Source organism: Mytilus edulis, chromosome 1 (assembly GCF_963676685.1).
Source record: "Mytilus edulis chromosome 1, xbMytEdul2.2, whole genome shotgun sequence".
Classification (NCBI taxonomy): Eukaryota; Metazoa; Mollusca; class Bivalvia; order Mytilida; family Mytilidae; genus Mytilus; species Mytilus edulis.
Window position 1 is genome coordinate 92,802,245 of NC_092344.1, and position 17,480 is coordinate 92,819,724.

Here is a 17,480-nt window from a genome sequence, read left to right on the forward strand (position 1 = left end):
ATTACTATATAATTACACATTTATAAGTCTTTTTGATGATAACCTTAGGTCTATCAGTGACAAGATGAGAATAAAACTCTATTTTCTTCTTGCAAAAATTATGCCACGTCCCTGGGTGGGCTCGAACCACCAACCTTTCGGTTAACAGCCGAACGCGCTAACCAATTGCGCCACAGAGACTCGCATGTCAAGCTTTAGAATTTTTAGGTAGTGATGTTTTTACCCGGACATTTGTCATATGCATGTATACCGTATACAACATATTGAAGGATGAATTATATTGACCAATTGATTATAACGGTCTAATCGACACTATCTTACACATATATTGATGTTGTCACATGTAATGCATTCCATCTTTAAAAAATTCGACCGGGCGTTTATTAGCCTTTCATTATTCATCTAAAATCTAGCTGGGTTTCTTTTACCAGAAATCAATTACCAGAACATATATCCCTAAAATTTTAGTTCAATAGATCGAAAATGTGCATAAACCCTTAACAGAACATATATCCATGACATAGTCCTCCACTACAATTACTATATAATTACACATTTATAAGTCTTTTTGATGATAACCTTAGGTCTATCAGTGACAAGATGAGAATAAAACTCTATTTTCTTCTTGCAAAAATTATGCCACGTCCCTGGGTGGGCTCGAACCACCAACCTTTCGGTTAACAGCCGAACGCGCTAACCAATTGCGCCACAGAGACTCGCATGTCAAGCTTTAGAATTTTTAGGTAGTGATGTTTTTACCCGGACATTTGTCATATGCATGTATACCGTATACAACATATTGAAGGATGAATTATATTGACCAATTGATTATAACGGTCTAATCGACACTATCTTACACATATATTGATGTTGTCACATGTAATGCATTCCATCTTTAAAAAATTCGACCGGGCGTTTATTAGCCTTTCATTATTCATCTAAAATCTAGCTGGGTTTCTTTTACCAGAAATCAATTACCAGAACATATATCCCTAAAATTTTAGTTCAATAGATCGAAAATGTGCATAAACCCTTAACAGAACATATATCCATGACATAGTCCTCCACTACAATTACTATATAATTACACATTTATAAGTCTTTTTGATGATAACCTTAGGTCTATCAGTGACAAGATGAGAATAAAACTCTATTTTCTTCTTGCAAAAATTATGCCACGTCCCTGGGTGGGCTCGAACCACCAACCTTTCGGTTAACAGCCGAACGCGCTAACCAATTGCGCCACAGAGACTCGCATGTCAAGCTTTAGAATTTTTAGGTAGTGATGTTTTTACCCGGACATTTGTCATATGCATGTATACCGTATACAACATATTGAAGGATGAATTATATTGACCAATTGATTATAACGGTCTAATCGACACTATCTTACACATATATTGATGTTGTCACATGTAATGCATTCCATCTTTAAAAAATTCGACCGGGCGTTTATTAGCCTTTCATTATTCATCTAAAATCTAGCTGGGTTTCTTTTACCAGAAATCAATTACCAGAACATATATCCCTAAAATTTTAGTTCAATAGATCGAAAATGTGCATAAACCCTTAACAGAACATATATCCATGACATAGTCCTCCACTACAATTACTATATAATTACACATTTATAAGTCTTTTTGATGATAACCTTAGGTCTATCAGTGACAAGATGAGAATAAAACTCTATTTTCTTCTTGCAAAAATTATGCCACGTCCCTGGGTGGGCTCGAACCACCAACCTTTCGGTTAACAGCCGAACGCGCTAACCAATTGCGCCACAGAGACTCGCATGTCAAGCTTTAGAATTTTTAGGTAGTGATGTTTTTACCCGGACATTTGTCATATGCATGTATACCGTATACAACATATTGAAGGATGAATTATATTGACCAATTGATTATAACGGTCTAATCGACACTATCTTACACATATATTGATGTTGTCACATGTAATGCATTCCATCTTTAAAAAATTCGACCGGGCGTTTATTAGCCTTTCATTATTCATCTAAAATCTAGCTGGGTTTCTTTTACCAGAAATCAATTACCAGAACATATATCCCTAAAATTTTAGTTCAATAGATCGAAAATGTGCATAAACCCTTAACAGAACATATATCCATGACATAGTCCTCCACTACAATTACTATATAATTACACATTTATAAGTCTTTTTGATGATAACCTTAGGTCTATCAGTGACAAGATGAGAATAAAACTCTATTTTCTTCTTGCAAAAATTATGCCACGTCCCTGGGTGGGCTCGAACCACCAACCTTTCGGTTAACAGCCGAACGCGCTAACCAATTGCGCCACAGAGACTCGCATGTCAAGCTTTAGAATTTTTAGGTAGTGATGTTTTTACCCGGACATTTGTCATATGCATGTATACCGTATACAACATATTGAAGGATGAATTATATTGACCAATTGATTATAACGGTCTAATCGACACTATCTTACACATATATTGATGTTGTCACATGTAATGCATTCCATCTTTAAAAAATTCGACCGGGCGTTTATTAGCCTTTCATTATTCATCTAAAATCTAGCTGGGTTTCTTTTACCAGAAATCAATTACCAGAACATATATCCCTAAAATTTTAGTTCAATAGATCGAAAATGTGCATAAACCCTTAACAGAACATATATCCATGACATAGTCCTCCACTACAATTACTATATAATTACACATTTATAAGTCTTTTTGATGATAACCTTAGGTCTATCAGTGACAAGATGAGAATAAAACTCTATTTTCTTCTTGCAAAAATTATGCCACGTCCCTGGGTGGGCTCGAACCACCAACCTTTCGGTTAACAGCCGAACGCGCTAACCAATTGCGCCACAGAGACTCGCATGTCAAGCTTTAGAATTTTTAGGTAGTGATGTTTTTACCCGGACATTTGTCATATGCATGTATACCGTATACAACATATTGAAGGATGAATTATATTGACCAATTGATTATAACGGTCTAATCGACACTATCTTACACATATATTGATGTTGTCACATGTAATGCATTCCATCTTTAAAAAATTCGACCGGGCGTTTATTAGCCTTTCATTATTCATCTAAAATCTAGCTGGGTTTCTTTTACCAGAAATCAATTACCAGAACATATATCCCTAAAATTTTAGTTCAATAGATCGAAAATGTGCATAAACCCTTAACAGAACATATATCCATGACATAGTCCTCCACTACAATTACTATATAATTACACATTTATAAGTCTTTTTGATGATAACCTTAGGTCTATCAGTGACAAGATGAGAATAAAACTCTATTTTCTTCTTGCAAAAATTATGCCACGTCCCTGGGTGGGCTCGAACCACCAACCTTTCGGTTAACAGCCGAACGCGCTAACCAATTGCGCCACAGAGACTCGCATGTCAAGCTTTAGAATTTTTAGGTAGTGATGTTTTTACCCGGACATTTGTCATATGCATGTATACCGTATACAACATATTGAAGGATGAATTATATTGACCAATTGATTATAACGGTCTAATCGACACTATCTTACACATATATTGATGTTGTCACATGTAATGCATTCCATCTTTAAAAAATTCGACCGGGCGTTTATTAGCCTTTCATTATTCATCTAAAATCTAGCTGGGTTTCTTTTACCAGAAATCAATTACCAGAACATATATCCCTAAAATTTTAGTTCAATAGATCGAAAATGTGCATAAACCCTTAACAGAACATATATCCATGACATAGTCCTCCACTACAATTACTATATAATTACACATTTATAAGTCTTTTTGATGATAACCTTAGGTCTATCAGTGACAAGATGAGAATAAAACTCTATTTTCTTCTTGCAAAAATTATGCCACGTCCCTGGGTGGGCTCGAACCACCAACCTTTCGGTTAACAGCCGAACGCGCTAACCAATTGCGCCACAGAGACTCGCATGTCAAGCTTTAGAATTTTTAGGTAGTGATGTTTTTACCCGGACATTTGTCATATGCATGTATACCGTATACAACATATTGAAGGATGAATTATATTGACCAATTGATTATAACGGTCTAATCGACACTATCTTACACATATATTGATGTTGTCACATGTAATGCATTCCATCTTTAAAAAATTCGACCGGGCGTTTATTAGCCTTTCATTATTCATCTAAAATCTAGCTGGGTTTCTTTTACCAGAAATCAATTACCAGAACATATATCCCTAAAATTTTAGTTCAATAGATCGAAAATGTGCATAAACCCTTAACAGAACATATATCCATGACATAGTCCTCCACTACAATTACTATATAATTACACATTTATAAGTCTTTTTGATGATAACCTTAGGTCTATCAGTGACAAGATGAGAATAAAACTCTATTTTCTTCTTGCAAAAATTATGCCACGTCCCTGGGTGGGCTCGAACCACCAACCTTTCGGTTAACAGCCGAACGCGCTAACCAATTGCGCCACAGAGACTCGCATGTCAAGCTTTAGAATTTTTAGGTAGTGATGTTTTTACCCGGACATTTGTCATATGCATGTATACCGTATACAACATATTGAAGGATGAATTATATTGACCAATTGATTATAACGGTCTAATCGACACTATCTTACACATATATTGATGTTGTCACATGTAATGCATTCCATCTTTAAAAAATTCGACCGGGCGTTTATTAGCCTTTCATTATTCATCTAAAATCTAGCTGAGTTTCTTTTACCAGAAATCAATTACCAGAACATATATCCCTAAAATTTTAGTTCAATAGATCGAAAATGTGCATAAACCCTTAACAGAACATATATCCATGACATAGTCCTCCACTACAATTACTATATAATTACACATTTATAAGTCTTTTTGATGATAACCTTAGGTCTATCAGTGACAAGATGAGAATAAAACTCTATTTTCTTCTTGCAAAAATTATGCCACGTCCCTGGGTGGGCTCGAACCACCAACCTTTCGGTTAACAGCCGAACGCGCTAACCAATTGCGCCACAGAGACTCGCATGTCAAGCTTTAGAATTTTTAGGTAGTGATGTTTTTACCCGGACATTTGTCATATGCATGTATACCGTATACAACATATTGAAGGATGAATTATATTGACCAATTGATTATAACGGTCTAATCGACACTATCTTACACATATATTGATGTTGTCACATGTAATGCATTCCATCTTTAAAAAATTCGACCGGGCGTTTATTAGCCTTTCATTATTCATCTAAAATCTAGCTGGGTTTCTTTTACCAGAAATCAATTACCAGAACATATATCCCTAAAATTTTAGTTCAATAGATCGAAAATGTGCATAAACCCTTAACAGAACATATATCCATGACATAGTCCTCCACTACAATTACTATATAATTACACATTTATAAGTCTTTTTGATGATAACCTTAGGTCTATCAGTGACAAGATGAGAATAAAACTCTATTTTCTTCTTGCAAAAATTATGCCACGTCCCTGGGTGGGCTCGAACCACCAACCTTTCGGTTAACAGCCGAAGGCGCTAACCAATTGCGCCACAGAGACTCGCATGTCAATAAACCGGGCGTTTATTAGCCTTTCATTATTCATCTAAAATCTAGCTGGGTTTCTTTTACCAGAAATCAATTACCAGAACATATATCCCTAAAATTTTAGTTCAATAGATCGAAAATGTGCATAAACCCTTAACAGAACATATATCCATGACATAGTCCTCCACTACAATTACTATATAATTACACATTTATAAGTCTTTTTGATGATAACCTTAGGTCTATCAGTGACAAGATGAGAATAAAACTCTATTTTCTTCTTGCAAAAATTATGCCACGTCCCTGGGTGGGCTCGAACCACCAACCTTTCGGTTAACAGCCGAACGCGCTAACCAATTGCGCCACAGAGACTCGCATGTCAAGCTTTAGAATTTTTAGGTAGTGATGTTTTTACCCGGACATTTGTCATATGCATGTATACCGTATACAACATATTGAAGGATGAATTATATTGACCAATTGATTATAACGGTCTAATCGACACTATCTTACACATATATTGATGTTGTCACATGTAATGCATTCCATCTTTAAAAAATTCGACCGGGCGTTTATTAGCCTTTCATTATTCATCTAAAATCTAGCTGGGTTTCTTTTACCAGAAATCAATTACCAGAACATATATCCCTAAAATTTTAGTTCAATAGATCGAAAATGTGCATAAACCCTTAACAGAACATATATCCATGACATAGTCCTCCACTACAATTACTATATAATTACACATTTATAAGTCTTTTTGATGATAACCTTAGGTCTATCAGTGACAAGATGAGAATAAAACTCTATTTTCTTCTTGCAAAAATTATGCCACGTCCCTGGGTGGGCTCGAACCACCAACCTTTCGGTTAACAGCCGAACGCGCTAACCAATTGCGCCACAGAGACTCGCATGTCAAGCTTTAGAATTTTTAGGTAGTGATGTTTTTACCCGGACATTTGTCATATGCATGTATACCGTATACAACATATTGAAGGATGAATTATATTGACCAATTGATTATAACGGTCTAATCGACACTATCTTACACATATATTGATGTTGTCACATGTAATGCATTCCATCTTTAAAAAATTCGACCGGGCGTTTATTAGCCTTTCATTATTCATCTAAAATCTAGCTGGGTTTCTTTTACCAGAAATCAATTACCAGAACATATATCCCTAAAATTTTAGTTCAATAGATCGAAAATGTGCATAAACCCTTAACAGAACATATATCCATGACATAGTCCTCCACTACAATTACTATATAATTACACATTTATAAGTCTTTTTGATGATAACCTTAGGTCTATCAGTGACAAGATGAGAATAAAACTCTATTTTCTTCTTGCAAAAATTATGCCACGTCCCTGGGTGGGCTCGAACCACCAACCTTTCGGTTAACAGCCGAACGCGCTAACCAATTGCGCCACAGAGACTCGCATGTCAAGCTTTAGAATTTTTAGGTAGTGATGTTTTTACCCGGACATTTGTCATATGCATGTATACCGTATACAACATATTGAAGGATGAATTATATTGACCAATTGATTATAACGGTCTAATCGACACTATCTTACACATATATTGATGTTGTCACATGTAATGCATTCCATCTTTAAAAAATTCGACCGGGCGTTTATTAGCCTTTCATTATTCATCTAAAATCTAGCTGGGTTTCTTTTACCAGAAATCAATTACCAGAACATATATCCCTAAAATTTTAGTTCAATAGATCGAAAATGTGCATAAACCCTTAACAGAACATATATCCATGACATAGTCCTCCACTACAATTACTATATAATTACACATTTATAAGTCTTTTTGATGATAACCTTAGGTCTATCAGTGACAAGATGAGAATAAAACTCTATTTTCTTCTTGCAAAAATTATGCCACGTCCCTGGGTGGGCTCGAACCACCAACCTTTCGGTTAACAGCCGAACGCGCTAACCAATTGCGCCACAGAGACTCGCATGTCAAGCTTTAGAATTTTTAGGTAGTGATGTTTTTACCCGGACATTTGTCATATGCATGTATACCGTATACAACATATTGAAGGATGAATTATATTGACCAATTGATTATAACGGTCTAATCGACACTATCTTACACATATATTGATGTTGTCACATGTAATGCATTCCATCTTTAAAAAATTCGACCGGGCGTTTATTAGCCTTTCATTATTCATCTAAAATCTAGCTGGGTTTCTTTTACCAGAAATCAATTACCAGAACATATATCCCTAAAATTTTAGTTCAATAGATCGAAAATGTGCATAAACCCTTAACAGAACATATATCCATGACATAGTCCTCCACTACAATTACTATATAATTACACATTTATAAGTCTTTTTGATGATAACCTTAGGTCTATCAGTGACAAGATGAGAATAAAACTCTATTTTCTTCTTGCAAAAATTATGCCACGTCCCTGGGTGGGCTCGAACCACCAACCTTTCGGTTAACAGCCGAACGCGCTAACCAATTGCGCCACAGAGACTCGCATGTCAAGCTTTAGAATTTTTAGGTAGTGATGTTTTTACCCGGACATTTGTCATATGCATGTATACCGTATACAACATATTGAAGGATGAATTATATTGACCAATTGATTATAACGGTCTAATCGACACTATCTTACACATATATTGATGTTGTCACATGTAATGCATTCCATCTTTAAAAAATTCGACCGGGCGTTTATTAGCCTTTCATTATTCATCTAAAATCTAGCTGGGTTTCTTTTACCAGAAATCAATTACCAGAACATATATCCCTAAAATTTTAGTTCAATAGATCGAAAATGTGCATAAACCCTTAACAGAACATATATCCATGACATAGTCCTCCACTACAATTACTATATAATTACACATTTATAAGTCTTTTTGATGATAACCTTAGGTCTATCAGTGACAAGATGAGAATAAAACTCTATTTTCTTCTTGCAAAAATTATGCCACGTCCCTGGGTGGGCTCGAACCACCAACCTTTCGGTTAACAGCCGAACGCGCTAACCAATTGCGCCACAGAGACTCGCATGTCAAGCTTTAGAATTTTTAGGTAGTGATGTTTTTACCCGGACATTTGTCATATGCATGTATACCGTATACAACATATTGAAGGATGAATTATATTGACCAATTGATTATAACGGTCTAATCGACACTATCTTACACATATATTGATGTTGTCACATGTAATGCATTCCATCTTTAAAAAATTCGACCGGGCGTTTATTAGCCTTTCATTATTCATCTAAAATCTAGCTGGGTTTCTTTTACCAGAAATCAATTACCAGAACATATATCCCTAAAATTTTAGTTCAATAGATCGAAAATGTGCATAAACCCTTAACAGAACATATATCCATGACATAGTCCTCCACTACAATTACTATATAATTACACATTTATAAGTCTTTTTGATGATAACCTTAGGTCTATCAGTGACAAGATGAGAATAAAACTCTATTTTCTTCTTGCAAAAATTATGCCACGTCCCTGGGTGGGCTCGAACCACCAACCTTTCGGTTAACAGCCGAACGCGCTAACCAATTGCGCCACAGAGACAAGCATGTCAAGCTTTAGAATTTTTAGGTAGTGATGTTTTTACCTGGACATTTGTCATATGCATGTATACCGTATACAACATATTGAAGGATGAATTATATTGACCAATTGATTATAACGGTCTAATCGACACTATCTTACACATATATTGATGTTGTCACATGTAATGCATTCCATCTTTAAAAAATTCGACCGGGCGTTTATTAGCCTTTCATTATTCATCTAAAATCTAGCTGGGTTTCTTTTACCAGAAATCAATTACCAGAACATATATCCCTAAAATTTTAGTTCAATAGATCGAAAATGTGCATAAACCCTTAACAGAACATATATCCATGACATAGTCCTCCACTACAATTACTATATAATTACACATTTATAAGTCTTTTTGATGATAACCTTAGGTCTATCAGTGACAAGATGAGAATAAAACTCTATTTTCTTCTTGCAAAAATTATGCCACGTCCCTGGGTGGGCTCGAACCACCAACCTTTCGGTTAACAGCCGAAGGCGCTAACCAATTGCGCCACAGAGACTCGCATGTCAATAAACCGGGCGTTTATTAGCCTTTCATTATTCATCTAAAATCTAGCTGGGTTTCTTTTACCAGAAATCAATTACCAGAACATATATCCCTAAAATTTTAGTTCAATAGATCGAAAATGTGCATAAACCCTTAACAGAACATATATCCATGACATAGTCCTCCACTACAATTACTATATAATTACACATTTATAAGTCTTTTTGACGATAACCTTAGGTCTATCAGTGACAAGATGAGAATAAAACTCTATTTTCTTCTTGCAAAAATTATGCCACGTCCCTGGGTGGGCTCGAACCACCAACCTTTCGGTTAACAGCCGAACGCGCTAACCAATTGCGCCACAGAGACTCGCATGTCAAGCTTTAGAATTTTTAGGTAGTGATGTTTTTACCTGGACATTTGTCATATGCATGTATACCGTATACAACATATTGAAGGATGAATTATATTGACCAATTGATTATAACGGTCTAATCGACACTATCTTACACATATATTGATGTTGTCACATGTAATGCATTCCATCTTTAAAAAATTCGACCGGGCGTTTATTAGCCTTTCATTATTCATCTAAAATCTAGCTGGGTTTCTTTTACCAGAAATCAATTACCAGAACATATATCCCTAAAATTTTAGTTCAATAGATCGAAAATGTGCATAAACCCTTAACAGAACATATATCCATGACATAGTCCTCCACTACAATTACTATATAATTACACATTTATAAGTCTTTTTGACGATAACCTTAGGTCTATCAGTGACAAGATGAGAATAAAACTCTATTTTCTTCTTGCAAAAATTATGCCACGTCCCTGGGTGGGCTCGAACCACCAACCTTTCGGTTAACAGCCGAACGCGCTAACCAATTGCGCCACAGAGACTCGCATGTCAAGCTTTAGAATTTTTAGGTAGTGATGTTTTTACCTGGACATTTGTCATATGCATGTATACCGTATACAACATATTGAAGGATGAATTATATTGACCAATTGATTATAACGGTCTAATCGACACTATCTTACACATATATTGATGTTGTCACATGTAATGCATTCCATCTTTAAAAAATTCGACCGGGCGTTTATTAGCCTTTCATTATTCATCTAAAATCTAGCTGGGTTTCTTTTACCAGAAATCAATTACCAGAACATATATCCCTAAAATTTTAGTTCAATAGATCGAAAATGTGCATAAACCCTTAACAGAACATATATCCATGACATAGTCCTCCACTACAATTACTATATAATTACACATTTATAAGTCTTTTTGACGATAACCTTAGGTCTATCAGTGACAAGATGAGAATAAAACTCTATTTTCTTCTTGCAAAAATTATGCCACGTCCCTGGGTGGGCTCGAACCACCAACCTTTCGGTTAACAGCCGAACGCGCTAACCAATTGCGCCACAGAGACTCGCATGTCAAGCTTTAGAATTTTTAGGTAGTGATGTTTTTACCTGGACATTTGTCATATGCATGTATACCGTATACAACATATTGAAGGATGAATTATATTGACCAATTGATTATAACGGTCTAATCGACACTATCTTACACATATATTGATGTTGTCACATGTAATGCATTCCATCTTTAAAAAATTCGACCGGGCGTTTATTAGCCTTTCATTATTCATCTAAAATCTAGCTGGGTTTCTTTTACCAGAAATCAATTACCAGAACATATATCCCTAAAATTTTAGTTCAATAGATCGAAAATGTGCATAAACCCTTAACAGAACATATATCCATGACATAGTCCTCCACTACAATTACTATATAATTACACATTTATAAGTCTTTTTGACGATAACCTTAGGTCTATCAGTGACAAGATGAGAATAAAACTCTATTTTCTTCTTGCAAAAATTATGCCACGTCCCTGGGTGGGCTCGAACCACCAACCTTTCGGTTAACAGCCGAACGCGCTAACCAATTGCGCCACAGAGACTCGCATGTCAAGCTTTAGAATTTTTAGGTAGTGATGTTTTTACCTGGACATTTGTCATATGCATGTATACCGTATACAACATATTGAAGGATGAATTATATTGACCAATTGATTATAACGGTCTAATCGACACTATCTTACACATATATTGATGTTGTCACATGTAATGCATTCCATCTTTAAAAAATTCGACCGGGCGTTTATTAGCCTTTCATTATTCATCTAAAATCTAGCTGGGTTTCTTTTACCAGAAATCAATTACCAGAACATATATCCCTAAAATTTTAGTTCAATAGATCGAAAATGTGCATAAACCCTTAACAGAACATATATCCATGACATAGTCCTCCACTACAATTACTATATAATTACACATTTATAAGTCTTTTTGACGATAACCTTAGGTCTATCAGTGACAAGATGAGAATAAAACTCTATTTTCTTCTTGCAAAAATTATGCCACGTCCCTGGGTGGGCTCGAACCACCAACCTTTCGGTTAACAGCCGAACGCGCTTTTTTTTTTATCTTTATTATGATCACACTTCATATATACATATCACAGTTTGAAAATACACATATAAATGAAAACATTCATATAACTTATTGTCCTGTCTCTGAAATGATAACATTCGACATTTTACATAACAATATTGCGTGAAATATTTTCCACTAACTTCGAATTGACTGTCAGATTATAAAACTTTTTCTTTATTTTTCCTTTTTTTTCTTTTTATATAAAACAATAAAAAAACAACATTTGAAACAATTCAAGAAAAAAAACACTAAATGTTTACATACGCAAAAGTTCTATTTTAATTTTATTTTCCATGTGATACCTTTAAAAACGGTTGGTTTCCAGACCAGAATTTTGATTCACCGGCACAAAAATTATTTAATAAAATTTCCGTGTATAAACATATATTGTTTTCCATCTTAACTGTTTATTAATCGAAACATCATGAACACAGTCTATATTTCTCCGCGTATCTTTCCATCCTTGGAATGTCACGTACGTAACAGTCAATGTCACAAGTGTCCCATTTTCTTACGTCGTTAAATCTATTAACGCAATACATTGCGTTTTCAAAGTCCGATTTCTCGCTGTCCAAATTTACATGTCTGATTTCTCGTGTCGTTATACTACACATAACTACGGTGTCCCTGTTTTTCACTTTTCCTATTATGCAACTTCCGTCAGATCGTCTATTAAATACAATTTTGTGATAATGACTGTCTGTACTAAGATTGTTCCCAGTAATTATCAATTTCGGATCGATTGTTTTTATTTCGTCTTTTTCATTATTTTCTATATTTTCAACTTCGGTGTATACATTCTTTTTATTTCTAGAACCGTTACACACTACTCTTTCCGTTATTTCATTGTCCTTACTTGTTTTGACCAGCGATACACTAATCGGCTGAACAAATTTCATCACAACCGGTTGAACAACATTCCTTACAGGTGTAATGTTTATCTGCTCGGGGGCTACTAATGGGAGATCTAAATGACCATCGTATTGTAATTCACCTTCCGAGTCCATTATAACTTCTGAATTATCCTGATTATCACCATTAAATGTCTTATCAACGTCATTGTTTGTATTTTCTGCTCTTTCCTTCCATGTTTTCATCCTTTTATTGTCTCTCTCTCTATTTGATCTTGACTTATGTTTTACTCCACGATTCACGTGTATTAAATCACCTCTTGTCCAAACCAATGAAATGCGCATTTTGTCACCTAAATAATGAGAATTCCATGTCAGTTGCTCATAATCATCAATAATACTGTTAATTAAGGCGACTAAAGGCTTCGGCAATTTTTCCATAATGATTTCCCTGATAGGTACCTCAATTTTCACAAGAAAAATAGTAAAGTTCACAAAACAACAATAAAACGCAAAATAATTCTCAAAAATGTCAGTAATTCAACTTACATTACTGTTATAATAGTTATATTTACTAAATCCGGCTGGTTATATCCAAATCCTATAGAAATAATAACACAATAACAGGAGCAATAAATTGTACGTCTATATCAATGTAAGGTGCACTCGACCATCCAACAGCCGAACGCGCTAACCAATTGCGCCACAGAGACTCGCATGTCAAGCTTTAGAATTTTTAGGTAGTGATGTTTTTACCTGGACATTTGTCATATGCATGTATACCGTATACAACATATTGAAGGATGAATTATATTGACCAATTGATTATAACGGTCTAATCGACACTATCTTACACATATATTGATGTTGTCACATGTAATGCATTCCATCTTTAAAAAATTCGACCGGGCGTTTATTAGCCTTTCATTATTCATCTAAAATCTAGCTGGGTTTCTTTTACCAGAAATCAATTACCAGAACATATATCCCTAAAATTTTAGTTCAATAGATCGAAAATGTGCATAAACCCTTAACAGAACATATATCCATGACATAGTCCTCCACTACAATTACTATATAATTACACATTTATAAGTCTTTTTGATGATAACCTTAGGTCTATCAGTGACAAGATGAGAATAAAACTCTATTTTCTTCTTGCAAAAATTATGCCACGTCCCTGGGTGGGCTCGAACCACCAACCTTTCGGTTAACAGCCGAACGCGCTAACCAATTGCGCCACAGAGACTCGCATGTCAAGCTTTAGAATTTTTAGGTAGTGATGTTTTTACCTGGACATTTGTCATATGCATGTATACCGTATACAACATATTGAAGGATGAATTATATTGACCAATTGATTATAACGGTCTAATCGACACTATCTTACACATATATTGATGTTGTCACATGTAATGCATTCCATCTTTAAAAAATTCGACCGGGCGTTTATTAGCCTTTCATTATTCATCTAAAATCTAGCTGGGTTTCTTTTACCAGAAATCAATTACCAGAACATATATCCCTAAAATTTTAGTTCAATAGATCGAAAATGTGCATAAACCCTTAACAGAACATATATCCATGACATAGTCCTCCACTACAATTACTATATAATTACACATTTATAAGTCTTTTTGACGATAACCTTAGGTCTATCAGTGACAAGATGAGAATAAAACTCTATTTTCTTCTTGCAAAAATTATGCCACGTCCCTGGGTGGGCTCGAACCACCAACCTTTCGGTTAACAGCCGAACGCGCTAACCAATTGCGCCACAGAGACTCGCATGTCAAGCTTTAGAATTTTTAGGTAGTGATGTTTTTACCTGGACATTTGTCATATGCATGTATACCGTATACAACATATTGAAGGATGAATTATATTGACCAATTGATTATAACGGTCTAATCGACACTATCTTACACATATATTGATGTTGTCACATGTAATGCATTCCATCTTTAAAAAATTCGACCGGGCGTTTATTAGCCTTTCATTATTCATCTAAAATCTAGCTGGGTTTCTTTTACCAGAAATCAATTACCAGAACATATATCCCTAAAATTTTAGTTCAATAGATCGAAAATGTGCATAAACCCTTAACAGAACATATATCCATGACATAGTCCTCCACTACAATTACTATATAATTACACATTTATAAGTCTTTTTGACGATAACCTTAGGTCTATCAGTGACAAGATGAGAATAAAACTCTATTTTCTTCTTGCAAAAATTATGCCACGTCCCTGGGTGGGCTCGAACCACCAACCTTTCGGTTAACAGCCGAACGCGCTAACCAATTGCGCCACAGAGACTCGCATGTCAAGCTTTAGAATTTTTAGGTAGTGATGTTTTTACCTGGACATTTGTCATATGCATGTATACCGTATACAACATATTGAAGGATGAATTATATTGACCAATTGATTATAACGGTCTAATCGACACTATCTTACACATATATTGATGTTGTCACATGTAATGCATTCCATCTTTAAAAAATTCGACCGGGCGTTTATTAGCCTTTCATTATTCATCTAAAATCTAGCTGTGTTTCTTTTACCAGAAATCAATTACCAGAACATATATCCCTAAAATTTTAGTTCAATAGATCGAAAATGTGCATAAACCCTTAACAGAACATATATCCATGACATAGTCCTCCACTACAATTACTATATAATTACACATTTATAAGTCTTTTTGACGATAACCTTAGGTCTATCAGTGACAAGATGAGAATAAAACTCTATTTTCTTCTTGCAAAAATTATGCCACGTCCCTGGGTGGGCTCGAACCACCAACCTTTCGGTTAACAGCCGAACGCGCTAACCAATTGCGCCACAGAGACTCGCATGTCAAGCTTTAGAATTTTTAGGTAGTGATGTTTTTACCTGGACATTTGTCATATGCATGTATACCGTATACAACATATTGAAGGATGAATTATATTGACCAATTGATTATAACGGTCTAATCGACACTATCTTACACATATATTGATGTTGTCACATGTAATGCATTCCATCTTTAAAAAATTCGACCGGGCGTTTATTAGCCTTTCATTATTCATCTAAAATCTAGCTGGGTTTCTTTTACCAGAAATCAATTACCAGAACATATATCCCTAAAATTTTAGTTCAATAGATCGAAAATGTGCATAAACCCTTAACAGAACATATATCCATGACATAGTCCTCCACTACAATTACTATATAATTACACATTTATAAGTCTTTTTGACGATAACCTTAGGTCTATCAGTGACAAGATGAGAATAAAACTCTATTTTCTTCTTGCAAAAATTATGCCACGTCCCTGGGTGGGCTCGAACCACCAACCTTTCGGTTAACAGCCGAACGCGCTTTTTTTTTTTATCTTTATTATGATCACACTTCATATATACATATCACAGTTTGAAAATACACATATAAATGAAAACATTCATATAACTTATTGTCCTGTCTCTGAAATGATAACATTCGACATTTTACATAACAATATTGCGTGAAATATTTTCCACTAACTTCGAATTGACTGTCAGATTATAAAACTTTTTCTTTATTTTTCCTTTTTTTTCTTTTTATATAAAACAATAAAAAAACAACATTTGAAACAATTCAAGAAAAAAAACACTAAATGTTTACATACGCAAAAGTTCTATTTTAATTTTATTTTCCATGTGATACCTTTAAAAACGGTTGGTTTCCAGACCAGAATTTTGATTCACCGGCACAAAAATTATTTAATAAAATTTCCGTGTATAAACATATATTGTTTTCCATCTTAACTGTTTATTAATCGAAACATCATGAACACAGTCTATATTTCTCCGCGTATCTTTCCATCCTTGGAATGTCACGTACGTAACAGTCAATGTCACAAGTGTCCCATTTTCTTACGTCGTTAAATCTATTAACGCAATACATTGCGTTTTCAAAGTCCGATTTCTCGCTGTCCAAATTTACATGTCTGATTTCTCGTGTCGTTATACTACACATAACTACGGTGTCCCTGTTTTTCACTTTTCCTATTATGCAACTTCCGTCAGATCGTCTATTAAATACAATTTTGTGATAATGACTGTCTGTACTAAGATTGTTCCCAGTAATTATCAATTTCGGATCGATTGTTTTTATTTCGTCTTTTTCATTATTTTCTATATTTTCAACTTCGGTGTATACATTCTTTTTATTTCTAGAACCGTTACACACTACTCTTTCCGTTATTTCATTGTCCTTACTTGTTTTGACCAGCGATACACTAATCGGCTGAACAAATTTCATCACAACCGGTTGAACAACATTCCTTACAGGTGTAATGTTTATCTGCTCGGGGGCTACTAATGGGAGATCTAAATGACCATCGTATTGTAATTCACCTTCCGAGTCCATTATAACTTCTGAATTATCCTGATTATCACCATTAAATGTCTTATCAACGTCATTGTTTGTATTTTCTGCTCTTTCC

General features: G+C 34.8%; 27 non-coding genes across 27 annotated transcripts; all 27 read right to left on the bottom strand.

The window, feature by feature from the left end:
- Positions 1 to 106: 106 nt before the first annotated feature.
- Trnan-guu (transfer RNA asparagine (anticodon GUU)) lies at positions 107 to 180 on the bottom strand. The gene has a single exon. It is a non-coding gene; the product is annotated as a tRNA-Asn (tRNA).
- A 462-nt stretch (positions 181 to 642) lies between these two features.
- Trnan-guu (transfer RNA asparagine (anticodon GUU)) lies at positions 643 to 716 on the bottom strand. The gene has a single exon. It is a non-coding gene; the product is annotated as a tRNA-Asn (tRNA).
- Positions 717 to 1,178: 462 nt separating this feature from the next.
- On the bottom strand, positions 1,179 to 1,252 carry Trnan-guu (transfer RNA asparagine (anticodon GUU)). Its single transcript has one exon. It is a non-coding gene; the product is annotated as a tRNA-Asn (tRNA).
- Positions 1,253 to 1,714: 462 nt separating this feature from the next.
- On the bottom strand, positions 1,715 to 1,788 carry Trnan-guu (transfer RNA asparagine (anticodon GUU)). The gene has a single exon. It is a non-coding gene; the product is annotated as a tRNA-Asn (tRNA).
- A 462-nt stretch (positions 1,789 to 2,250) lies between these two features.
- Trnan-guu (transfer RNA asparagine (anticodon GUU)) lies at positions 2,251 to 2,324 on the bottom strand. Its single transcript has one exon. It is a non-coding gene; the product is annotated as a tRNA-Asn (tRNA).
- A 462-nt stretch (positions 2,325 to 2,786) lies between these two features.
- On the bottom strand, positions 2,787 to 2,860 carry Trnan-guu (transfer RNA asparagine (anticodon GUU)). The gene has a single exon. It is a non-coding gene; the product is annotated as a tRNA-Asn (tRNA).
- Positions 2,861 to 3,322: 462 nt separating this feature from the next.
- On the bottom strand, positions 3,323 to 3,396 carry Trnan-guu (transfer RNA asparagine (anticodon GUU)). Its single transcript has one exon. It is a non-coding gene; the product is annotated as a tRNA-Asn (tRNA).
- Positions 3,397 to 3,858: 462 nt separating this feature from the next.
- Positions 3,859 to 3,932, bottom strand: Trnan-guu (transfer RNA asparagine (anticodon GUU)). Its single transcript has one exon. It is a non-coding gene; the product is annotated as a tRNA-Asn (tRNA).
- Positions 3,933 to 4,394: 462 nt separating this feature from the next.
- On the bottom strand, positions 4,395 to 4,468 carry Trnan-guu (transfer RNA asparagine (anticodon GUU)). The gene has a single exon. It is a non-coding gene; the product is annotated as a tRNA-Asn (tRNA).
- A 462-nt stretch (positions 4,469 to 4,930) lies between these two features.
- Positions 4,931 to 5,004, bottom strand: Trnan-guu (transfer RNA asparagine (anticodon GUU)). The gene has a single exon. It is a non-coding gene; the product is annotated as a tRNA-Asn (tRNA).
- Positions 5,005 to 5,466: 462 nt separating this feature from the next.
- Trnan-guu (transfer RNA asparagine (anticodon GUU)) lies at positions 5,467 to 5,540 on the bottom strand. Its single transcript has one exon. It is a non-coding gene; the product is annotated as a tRNA-Asn (tRNA).
- A 285-nt stretch (positions 5,541 to 5,825) lies between these two features.
- Trnan-guu (transfer RNA asparagine (anticodon GUU)) lies at positions 5,826 to 5,899 on the bottom strand. The gene has a single exon. It is a non-coding gene; the product is annotated as a tRNA-Asn (tRNA).
- Positions 5,900 to 6,361: 462 nt separating this feature from the next.
- Trnan-guu (transfer RNA asparagine (anticodon GUU)) lies at positions 6,362 to 6,435 on the bottom strand. The gene has a single exon. It is a non-coding gene; the product is annotated as a tRNA-Asn (tRNA).
- A 462-nt stretch (positions 6,436 to 6,897) lies between these two features.
- Positions 6,898 to 6,971, bottom strand: Trnan-guu (transfer RNA asparagine (anticodon GUU)). Its single transcript has one exon. It is a non-coding gene; the product is annotated as a tRNA-Asn (tRNA).
- Positions 6,972 to 7,433: 462 nt separating this feature from the next.
- Positions 7,434 to 7,507, bottom strand: Trnan-guu (transfer RNA asparagine (anticodon GUU)). Its single transcript has one exon. It is a non-coding gene; the product is annotated as a tRNA-Asn (tRNA).
- Positions 7,508 to 7,969: 462 nt separating this feature from the next.
- Trnan-guu (transfer RNA asparagine (anticodon GUU)) lies at positions 7,970 to 8,043 on the bottom strand. The gene has a single exon. It is a non-coding gene; the product is annotated as a tRNA-Asn (tRNA).
- A 462-nt stretch (positions 8,044 to 8,505) lies between these two features.
- On the bottom strand, positions 8,506 to 8,579 carry Trnan-guu (transfer RNA asparagine (anticodon GUU)). Its single transcript has one exon. It is a non-coding gene; the product is annotated as a tRNA-Asn (tRNA).
- A 462-nt stretch (positions 8,580 to 9,041) lies between these two features.
- Trnan-guu (transfer RNA asparagine (anticodon GUU)) lies at positions 9,042 to 9,115 on the bottom strand. Its single transcript has one exon. It is a non-coding gene; the product is annotated as a tRNA-Asn (tRNA).
- A 462-nt stretch (positions 9,116 to 9,577) lies between these two features.
- Trnan-guu (transfer RNA asparagine (anticodon GUU)) lies at positions 9,578 to 9,651 on the bottom strand. Its single transcript has one exon. It is a non-coding gene; the product is annotated as a tRNA-Asn (tRNA).
- Positions 9,652 to 9,936: 285 nt separating this feature from the next.
- Positions 9,937 to 10,010, bottom strand: Trnan-guu (transfer RNA asparagine (anticodon GUU)). Its single transcript has one exon. It is a non-coding gene; the product is annotated as a tRNA-Asn (tRNA).
- Positions 10,011 to 10,472: 462 nt separating this feature from the next.
- On the bottom strand, positions 10,473 to 10,546 carry Trnan-guu (transfer RNA asparagine (anticodon GUU)). Its single transcript has one exon. It is a non-coding gene; the product is annotated as a tRNA-Asn (tRNA).
- Positions 10,547 to 11,008: 462 nt separating this feature from the next.
- Positions 11,009 to 11,082, bottom strand: Trnan-guu (transfer RNA asparagine (anticodon GUU)). The gene has a single exon. It is a non-coding gene; the product is annotated as a tRNA-Asn (tRNA).
- A 462-nt stretch (positions 11,083 to 11,544) lies between these two features.
- Trnan-guu (transfer RNA asparagine (anticodon GUU)) lies at positions 11,545 to 11,618 on the bottom strand. The gene has a single exon. It is a non-coding gene; the product is annotated as a tRNA-Asn (tRNA).
- Positions 11,619 to 14,179: 2,561 nt separating this feature from the next.
- Positions 14,180 to 14,253, bottom strand: Trnan-guu (transfer RNA asparagine (anticodon GUU)). The gene has a single exon. It is a non-coding gene; the product is annotated as a tRNA-Asn (tRNA).
- A 462-nt stretch (positions 14,254 to 14,715) lies between these two features.
- Positions 14,716 to 14,789, bottom strand: Trnan-guu (transfer RNA asparagine (anticodon GUU)). Its single transcript has one exon. It is a non-coding gene; the product is annotated as a tRNA-Asn (tRNA).
- A 462-nt stretch (positions 14,790 to 15,251) lies between these two features.
- Positions 15,252 to 15,325, bottom strand: Trnan-guu (transfer RNA asparagine (anticodon GUU)). The gene has a single exon. It is a non-coding gene; the product is annotated as a tRNA-Asn (tRNA).
- A 462-nt stretch (positions 15,326 to 15,787) lies between these two features.
- Trnan-guu (transfer RNA asparagine (anticodon GUU)) lies at positions 15,788 to 15,861 on the bottom strand. The gene has a single exon. It is a non-coding gene; the product is annotated as a tRNA-Asn (tRNA).
- Positions 15,862 to 17,480: the final 1,619 nt, after the last annotated feature.